This window comes from Mya arenaria, chromosome 10 (genome assembly GCF_026914265.1).
Source record: "Mya arenaria isolate MELC-2E11 chromosome 10, ASM2691426v1".
Lineage (NCBI taxonomy): Eukaryota > Metazoa > Mollusca > Bivalvia > Myida > Myidae > Mya > Mya arenaria.
Window position 1 is genome coordinate 62,122,508 of NC_069131.1, and position 10,643 is coordinate 62,133,150.

Below are 10,643 nucleotides of genomic sequence, written 5' to 3' on the forward strand. Positions count from 1 at the left end.
GGCAAAAGATCAGATCGCAGTTTTCATATCTACGTTACAAACTTGATGTTTTATTGCCATAAGACATTAATTCTAATTAAATGTAATAACTTTAATATTTGAAAGCTCAACTAGATTTTAAGGAAGGAGTCGAGGACATGTGTTAATTTCGGTGTAAGATCGAAAAAAAAATACCGAGTGATCTCAGAAAGCAGTGTTTTGACGAGAGACATTTATGATACAAATAAACTCAGATTATACGACGATGTTAAACAATTATGTTTTTTAACACTTTAATTGGCGTCGACTGAAAAATCGCCTGACAAACATAACGGCATGTGTGACGTCATCTTTTATCTTTCAACACTGTAATAAAGCAACATGTGTACCAAATCTATTTGAGCAGGTATAATACACAATTTGTAATGTATTGTCTTGATGTATACACGCCACTGTAGTATGTATTGTCACGATGTGTACACGACACTGTAGTATGTATTGTCGTGGTGTGTACTCGTCACTGTAGTATGTATTGTCATGATGTATACACGTCACTGTAGTATGTATTGTCATGATGTGTAGAAGCCACTGTAGTATGTATTGTCATGATGTGTTGAAGTCACTGTAGTATGTATTGTCGTGATGTGTAGAAGTCACTGTAGTATGTTTTGTCATGATGTATACACGCCACTGTAGTATGTATTGTCATGATGTATACACGCCACTGTAGTATGTATTGTCATGATGTATACACGTCACTGTAGTATGTATTGTCATGATGTGTAGAAGCCACTGTAGTATGTATTGTCATGATGTGTAGAAGCCATTGTAGTATGTATTGTTATGATGTATACACGTCACTGTAGAATGTATTGTCATGATGTATACACGCCACTGTAGTTTGTATTGTCGTGATGTGTAGAAGTCACTGTAGTATGTATTGTCATGATGTATACACGTCACTGTAGAATGTATTGTCATGATGTATACTGGCCACTGTAGTATGTATTGTCATGATGTATACACGCCACTGTAGTATGTATTGTTATGATGTGTAGAAGCCACTGTAGTATGTATCGTCATGATGTGTAGAAGCCACTGTAGTATGTATTGTCATGATGTATACAAGCCACTGTAGTATGTATTGTCATGATGTGTACACGTCGCTGTAGAATGTATTGTAATGATGTGTACACGTCACTGTTGTATGTATTGTCATGATGTGTACACGTCACATTTCTATGTATTGTCATGATGTGTACACGCAACTGTAGTATGTATTGTCATGATATGTACACGTCACTGTAGAATGTATTGTCATGATGTATACACGCCACTGTAGTAAGTATTGTCATGATGTATACACGCAACTGTCGTATACATTGTCGTGATGTGTAGAAGTCACTGTAGTATGTATTGTCATGATGTATACAAGTCACTGTAGAATGTATTGTCATGATGTGTAGAAGTCACTGTAGTATGTATTGTCATGATGTGTAGAAGTCACTGTAGTATGTATTGTCATGATGTGTAGAAGTCACTGTAGTAAGTATTGTCATGATGTGTACACGTCACTGTAGTATGTATTGTCGTGATGTGCACACGCCACTGTAGTATGTATTGTCATGATGTATATAAACCACTGTAGTATGTATTGTCATGATGTATACAAGCCACTGTAGTATGTATTGTCATGATGTGTAGAAGTCACTGTAGTATGTATTGTCATGATGTATACACGCCCCTGTCGTATGTATTGTCATGATGTATACACGTCACTGTAGTATGTATTGTCGTGATGTGTAGAAGTCACTGTAGTATGTATTGTCATGATGTGTACACGTCACTGTAGTATGTATTGTCGTGATGTGCACACGCCACTGTAGTATGTATTGTCATGATGTGAACACGTCACTGTAGTATGTATTGTCATGATGTGTACACGTCACTGTAGTATATATTGTCGTGATGTGTACACGCCACTGTAGTATGTATTGTCATGATGTATACAAGCCACTGTAGTATGTATTGTCATGATGTATACACGTCACTGTAGTATGTATTGTCGTGATGTGCACACGCCACTGTAGTATGTATTGTCATGATGTATACACGCCCCTGTCGTATGTATTGTCATGATGTATACACGTCACTGTAGTATATATTGTCGTGATGTGTAGAAGTCACTGTAGTATGTATTGTCATGATGTATACACGTCACTGTAGTATGTATTGTCGTGATGTGCACACGCCACTGTAGTATATATTGTCGTGATGTGTAGAAGCCACTGTAGTATGTATTGTCATGATGTGTTGAAGTCACTGTAGTATGTATTGTCATGATGTGTTGAAGTCACTGTAGAATGTATTGTCATGATGTATACAAGCCACTGTAGTATGTATTGTCGTGATGTGTAGAAGTCACTGTAGTATGTATTGTCATGATGTGTAGAAGTCACTGTAGTATGTATTGTCATAATATGTACACGTCACTGTAGAATGTATTGTCATGATGTATACACGCCACTGTAGTAAGTATTGTCATGATGTATACACGCCACTGTCGTATACATTGTCGTGATGTGTAGAAGTCACTGTAGTATGTATTGTCATGATGTATACAAGTCACTGTAGAATGTATTGTTATGATGTGTAGAAGTCACTGTAGTATGTATTGTCATGATTTGTAGAAGTCACTGTAGTATGTATTGTCATGATGTGTAGAAGTCACTGTAGTATGTATTGTCATGATGTGTACACGTCACTTAGTATGTATTGTCGTGATGTGCACACGCCACTGTAGTATGTATTGTCATGATGTATATAAACCACTGTAGTATGTATTGTCATGATGTATACAAGCCACTGTAGTATGTATTGACATGATGTGTAGAAGTCACTGTAGTATGTATTGTCATGATGTATACACGCCCCTGTCGTATGTATTGTCATGATGTATACACGTCACTGTAGTATGTATTGTCGTGATGTGTAGAAGTCACTGTAGTATGTATTGTCATGATGTATACACGTCACTGTAGTATGTATTGTCGTGATGTGCACACGACACTGTAGTATGTATTGTCATGATGTATACAAGCCACTGTAGTATGTATTGTCATGATGCATACACGTCACTGTAGTATGTATTGTCGTGATGTGCACACGCCACTGTAGTATGTATTGTCATGATGTATACAAGCCACTGTAGTATGTATTGTCATGATGTATACACGTCACTGTAGTATGTATTGTCGTGATGTGCACACGCCACTGTAGTATGTATTGTCATGATGTATACACGCCCCTGTCGTATGTACTGTCATGATGTATACACGTCACTGTAGTATATATTGTCGTGATGTGTAGAAGTTACTGTAGTATGTATTGTCATGATGTATACACGTCACTGTAGTATGTATTGTCGTGATGTGCACACGCCACTGTAGTATGTATTGTCATGATGTATACAAGCCACTGTAGTATGTATTGTCATGATGTGTTGAAGTCACTGTAGTATGTATTGTCATGATGTGTTGAAGTCACTGTAGAATGTATTGTCATGATGTATACAAGCCACTGTAGTATGTATTGTCGTGATGTGTAGAAGTCACTGTAGTATGTATTGTCATGATATATACACGTCACTGTAGAATGTATTGTCATGATGTATACACGCCACTGTAGTATGTATTGTCATGATGTATACACGCCACTGTAGTATGTATTGTCATGATGTATACACGCCACTGTAGTATGTATTGTCGTGATGTGTAGAAGTCACTGTAGTATGTATTGTCATGATGTATACACGCCTCTGTAGTATGTATTGTCATGATGTATACAAGCCATTGTAGTATGTATTGTCATGATGTGTAGAAGTCACTGTAGTATGTATTGTGTTGATGTATACAAGTCACTGTAGAATGTATTGTCATGATGTATACACGCCACTGTAGTATGTATTGTCATGATGTATACACGCCACTGTAGTATATATTGTCGTGATGTGTAGAAGTCACTGTAGTATGTATTGTCATGATGTATACACGTCACTGTAGAATGTATTGTCATGATGTATACTTTCCACGGTAGTATATATTGTCGTGATGTGTAGAAGTCACTGTAGTATGTATTGTCATGATGTATACAAGTCACTGTAGAATGTATTGTCATGATGTATACACGCCACTGTAGTATATATTGTCGTGATGTGTAGAAGTCACTGTAGTATGTATTGTCATGATGTATACAAGTCACTGTAGAATGTATTGTCATGATGTATACACGCCACTGTAGTATGTATTGTCATGATGTATACAAGCCACGGTAGTATATATTGTCGTGATGTGTAGAAGTCACTGTAGTATGTATTGTCATGATTTGTACACGTCACTGTAGTATGTATTGTCATGATTTATACACGTTGCTGTAGAATGTATTGTCATGATGTATACACGTCACTGTAGTATACATTGTCGTGATGTGTACAGCCCCTGTAGTATGTATTGTCATGATGTATACACGTCACTGTAGTATGTATTGTCATGATTTATACACGTCACTGTAGTATGTATTGTCATGATGTATACACGCCCCTGTCGTATGTATTGTCATGATGTGTACACGTCACTGTAGTATGTATTGTCATGATGTGTACACGTCACTGTAGTATGTATTGTCATGACGTATACACGCCCCTGTAGTATGTATTGTCATGATGTATACACGTCACTGTAGTATGTATTGTCTTGATGTGTACACGCCACTGTAGTATGTATTGTTGTGATGTGTACACGATACTGTAGTATGTATTGTCTTGATGTGTACACGCCACTGTAGTATGTATTGTCGTGATGTGTACACGACACTGTAGTATGTATTGTCGTGATGTGTACACGCCACTGTAGTATGTATTGTCGTGATGTGTACACTTCATTGTAGTATGTATTGTCATGGTGTATACACGCCCCTGTCGTATGTATTGTCGTGATGTATACCCTCCACTGTAGTATGTATTGTGATGTGTACACGACACTGTAGTATGTATTATCGTGATGTGTACACGCCACTGTAGTATGCATTGTCTTGATGTGTACACGACACTGTAGTATGTATTGTCGTGATGTGTACACGATACTGTAGTATGTATTGTCGTGATGTGTACACGCCACTGTAGTATGTATTGTCTTGATGTGTACACGACACTGTAGTATGTATTGTCGTGATGTGTACACGCCACTGTAATATGTATTGTCGTGATGTGTACACGTCACTGTAGAATGTATTGTGTTGATGTATACCCGCCACTGTAGTATGTGTTGTCTTGATGTGTTCACGCCACTGTAGTATGTATTGTGTTGATGTAAACAGGCCACAATAGTATATGTTGTCGTGGTGTGTACACGCCACTGTAGTATGTATTGTGTTGATGTGTTCACGCCACTGAAGTATGTACTGTGTTGATGTAAACAGGCCATTGTAGTATATATTGCCGTGGCGTGTACACGCCACTGTAGTATGAATTGTGTTGATGTGTACACGTCACTGTAGTATGTATTGTCTTGATGTGTACACGCCACTGTAGTATGTATTGTCTTGATGTGTACACGACACTGTAGTATGTATTGTCTTGATGTGTACACGACACTGTAGTATGTATTGTCTTGATGTGTACACGCCACTGTAGTATGTATTGTCTTGATGTGTACACGTCACGGAAGTATGTGCTGTCTTGATGTGTACACGACACTGTAGAATGTATTGTCTTGATGTGTACACGTCACCGTAGTATGTATTGTCTTGATGTGTACACGCCACTGTAGTATGTATTGTCTTGATGTGTACACGTCACGGAAGTATGTGTTGTCTTGATGTGTACACGTAACTGTAGTATGTATTGTCTTGATGTGTACACGCCACTGTAGTATGAATCGTCGTGAAGTATACACGTCACGGTAGTATGTATTGTCATGATGTGTACACGACAACATAGTATGTGTTGTCTTGATGTGTACACGACACTGTAGTATGTATTGTCATGATGTATACACGTCACTGTAGTATGTATTGTCTTGATGTGTACACGACACTGTAGTATGTATTGTCTTGATGTGTACACGCCACTGTAGTATGTTATGTGTTGAAGAGTACACGCCACTGTAGTATGTATTGTCTTGTTGTGTACCCGTCACTGTAGTATGTATTGTCTTGATGTGTGCACTTCGCTGTTGCATGTATTGTCTTGTTGCGTGCACTTCGCTGTTGTATGTATTGTCGTGTTGTGTACACTTTGCTGTTGTAAATATAGTCTTGTTGTGTGCACTTCGCTGTTGTATGTATTGTCTTGTTGTGTGCACTCTGCTGTTATATGTATTGTCCTGTGTACACTTTGCTGTTGTATGTATTGTCTTGTTGTGTGCACTTCGCTGTTGTATGTATTACCTTGTTGTGTACACTTCGCTATTGTATGTATTGTCTTGTTGTGTGCACTTCGCTGTTGTATGTATTGTCTTATTGTGTACACTTCGCTGTTGTATGTATTATCTTGTTATGTACACTTCGCTGTTGTATGTATTGTCTTGTTGTGTACACTTCGCTGTTGTATGTATTGTCTTGTTGTGTGCACTTCGCTGTTGTATGTATTGTCTTGTTGTGTACACTTCGCTGTTGTAAGTATTGTCTTGCTGGATACTCGCCACTGTAGTTTGAATTTTCGTAATTTTTACACGCCATTGTAGTATGTATTGTCATGATGTGTACACTTCGCTGTTGTATGTATTGTCTTGTTGTGTACACTTCGCTGTTTTATGTATTGTCTTGCTGGATACACGCCACTGTAGTATGTATTGTCTTGATGTGTTCACGTCACTGTAGTATGTATTGTCGTGATGTGTTAACGCCACTGTAGTATGAATTGTCGTGATGTGTTAACGCCACTGTAGTATGTATTGTCTTGATGTGTACACTTCACTGCAGTATGTGTTGTCTTGTTGTTTACCCTTCCCTGTTGTATGTATTGTCTTGTAGTGTATACTGAGCTGTTGTATGTATTTTCGTGATGTGTACACGCCACTGTAGTATGTTTTGTCTTGTTGTGTACTAGCCAATGTAGAATGCATTGTCTTCAATTATACTTGGCACTGTATTATGTTTTGTCTTGTTGTGTACACGCCACTGTAGTATGTATTGTCATGGTGTATACACGCCCCTATAGTATGTATTGTCTTGAATCGTACATTCCCCTGTAATATGTATTGTCATGAAGTATACCCGCCACTGTAGTATGTATTGTCATGAAGTATACCCGCCACTGTAGTATGTATTGTCGTGATGTGTACACGCCCCTGTAGTATGTATTGTCGTGATGTGTACACGCCACTGTAGTATGTATTGTCGTGATGTGTACACGCCCCTGTAGTATGTATTGTCTTGAAGTATAACCACCACTGTATTATGTATTGTCTTGATTTGTACACGCCCCTTAAGTATATATTGCCGTGATGTTTACACGCCGTTGTAGTATGTATTGTCGTGATATGTACACGACACTGTAGTATGTATCGTCGTGATGTGTAGACGTCACTGTAGTATGTATTGTCTTGATGTGTAAACGCCACTGTAGTATGTATTGTCGTGATGTGTACACGCCACTGTAGTATGCATTGTCGTGATGTGTTCACGCCTCTGTATAATGTATTGTCGTGATGTGTACACGCCACTGTAGTATGTATTGTCGTGATGTGTAAACGCCCCTGTCGTATGTATTAACGTGATATGTACACGTCACTGTAGTATGTATTGTCATGATGTATACACGTCACTGTAGTATGTATTGTCATGATGTATACACGTCACTGTAGTATGTATTGTCATGATATGTTCATGTCACTGTAGTATGTATTGTCATGATGTGTTCACGTCACTGTAGTATGTATTGTCATGATGTGATCACGTAACTGTAGTATGTATTGTCATGATATGTTCATGTCAGTGTAGTTTGTAATGTCATGATGTGTTCACGTCACTGTAGTATGTATTGTCATGATGTGTTCACGCCACTGTAGTATGTATTGTCATGACGTATACATGTCACTGTAGTATGTATTGTCATGATATGTTCATGTCACTGTAGTATGTATTGTCATGATATGTTCATGTCACTGTAGTATGTATTGTCATGATGTGTTCACGTCACTGTAGTATGTATTGTCATGATGTGTTCACGTCACTGTAGTATGTATTGTCATGATGTGTTCACGTCACTGAAGTATGTATTGTCATGATGTGTTCATGTCACTGTAGTATGTATTGTCATGACGTATACACGTCACTGTAGTATGTATTGTCATGATGTGTTCACGTCACTGTAGTATGTATTGTCATGATGTGTTCACGTCACTGTAGTATGTATTGTCATGATGTATACACGTCACTGTAGTATGTATTGTCATGATGTATACACGTCACTGTAGTATGTATTGTCATGATATGTTCATGTCACTGTAGTATGTATTGTCATGATGTATACACGTCACTGTAGTATGTATTGTCATGATGTGTTCATGTCACTGTAGTATGTATTGTCATGATGTGTTCACGTCACTGTAGTATGTATTGTCATGATGTGTTCACGTCACTGTAGTATGTATTGTCATGATGCATACACGTCACTGTAGTATGTATTGTCATGATGTGTTCATGTCACTGTAGTATGTATTGTCATGATGTATACACGTCACTGTAGTATGTATTGTCATGATGTATACACGTCACTGTAGTATGTATTGTCATGATGTATACACGTCACTGTAGTATGTATTGTCATGATGTATACACGTCACTGTAGTATATATTGTCATGATGTATACACGTCACTGTAGTATGTATTGTCGTGGTGTGTACAAGCCACATGCTGGCGTATGTCATTGTTTGTGTAGCTGTTTCTCGGATGTAAAAAGGTCTACCAGTACAACAATGTTACGTTATTGTTTGTGTAGCTGTATCTTGGAAAGAAAAGGTTTCTCAGTACATCAGTGTTATGTTTTTGTTTATGTGGCTGTATATGGGATGTAAAAGGTCACATTGTACACCAGTGAGCTGTATGTCAGATGTAAAAGGACAATAGAACAATGATATATTGTTTATTGTGAGGCTGTCTCGAATGTTAACATTTTGCCAGTAAAACAGTGTTATGTTGTTGTTCGTGTGGCTTTATCTCGTCTGTAAGAGGTATCACAATGCAGCAGTGTATTGTTGTAGTTTTAGTGGCTGCATGTCAACTGTAAAATGTCACCCAGTACTACAGCGTCATGTTCTTGTTTTCGTGTTTTTATCACAGATTAAAAGTACGACCGGTACAATAGTGTATTTTTTTGCTTCTGTAGCGTTATGACGCCTTTAAAAGGTCGCCATAAACGACAGTGCAATGTCGTTGCTTTCTCAGCTACATCACGACTGTTAAAGGTCGCCCGGTATTACGGTGTAATATTGTCGCTTTTGTAGCTTTATCACGGCTATAAAAGGTCGCGATTGACTAGTGTAATGTTGTTGCTTTCTTAGCTTCACCACGACTGTAAAATGTCGTCATGCACTACAATGTGATGTCGTTCTTTTTTGTCTTCATCACGGGATTAAAAATGGCCTTGTACTACAGTGTAACGCTGTTTCGTTTTTTGATTTATTTTGGCAGTAAATGGTCGCCAACATATAAAGTTTAATGTGGTTGTTTTGTGGTTCTTTTTCTGGTCCTTCGGGATAATTGAATATATCATAATGGATTTTTTAAATGAAAAACGCTCAAACGGATGATGAATGTTAAGGGGTTTGAAAGTATGTTGATTGTTTTGCAATATTTATACAAGTTAATAGTAACTAGTAATAGTGATTTTCACTTATGGAAATTGAGAAAATATTTTCGTTAATATTATCATTCTATTTTACTGTTCTATTGACGTAATTATTAACAATTTGGAACTGATTTTTTAAATGAACAATTTATCGTTAGTTTCAATTATATTGAATCAGCAGGAATGATCTATAACACATTTCCCTTCCATCCAAATTAATTGGACAGATTCTCTCTTTTGTGAGAGTTTTCATGAATTTACACTAGCCACATACAATAATGATAAAATAATAAGAACAAAAAACATTCAATAAAATCCTTTAATTTCTTTCTTTAACTTCACTTTTGTCTATTTAACCAGTTCAAACCTTTTTCAACGAAATAAACTTGATTTATTGCCAGCCTCTGGCTTATAACATTTCATATCGATGATCCTTTCGAAAGTTGGAAATAGCTTTTCTAGAAAATATAATTCTCGGCTCGATTGAGACATCTTAGTAAGTGTGTACAGCACTTTTATCACCCCTTGCCTTCGCTTAATCATAAGCTCAAGTGACATTAAACTTGACAATGTGTGAAGAACAAACTGGTTTGGTTTAATTTGTTTTTAAAAACCTTAACAGTAATCCGTATGGTCTGAACCATTTGTTTTATATGTTAAAATTTGGCTATTTACCCATTTGTTGGTTGATTGTGCAAGAAGAAAATATCCCCCGCCATAAATAAATAAATAAAATAAAATAATAAAATGAATAAATAAATAAAAAAATGTCTGATTCTTATTGCAGCATGTGCTGTACGAATCATTTTGTTAAAA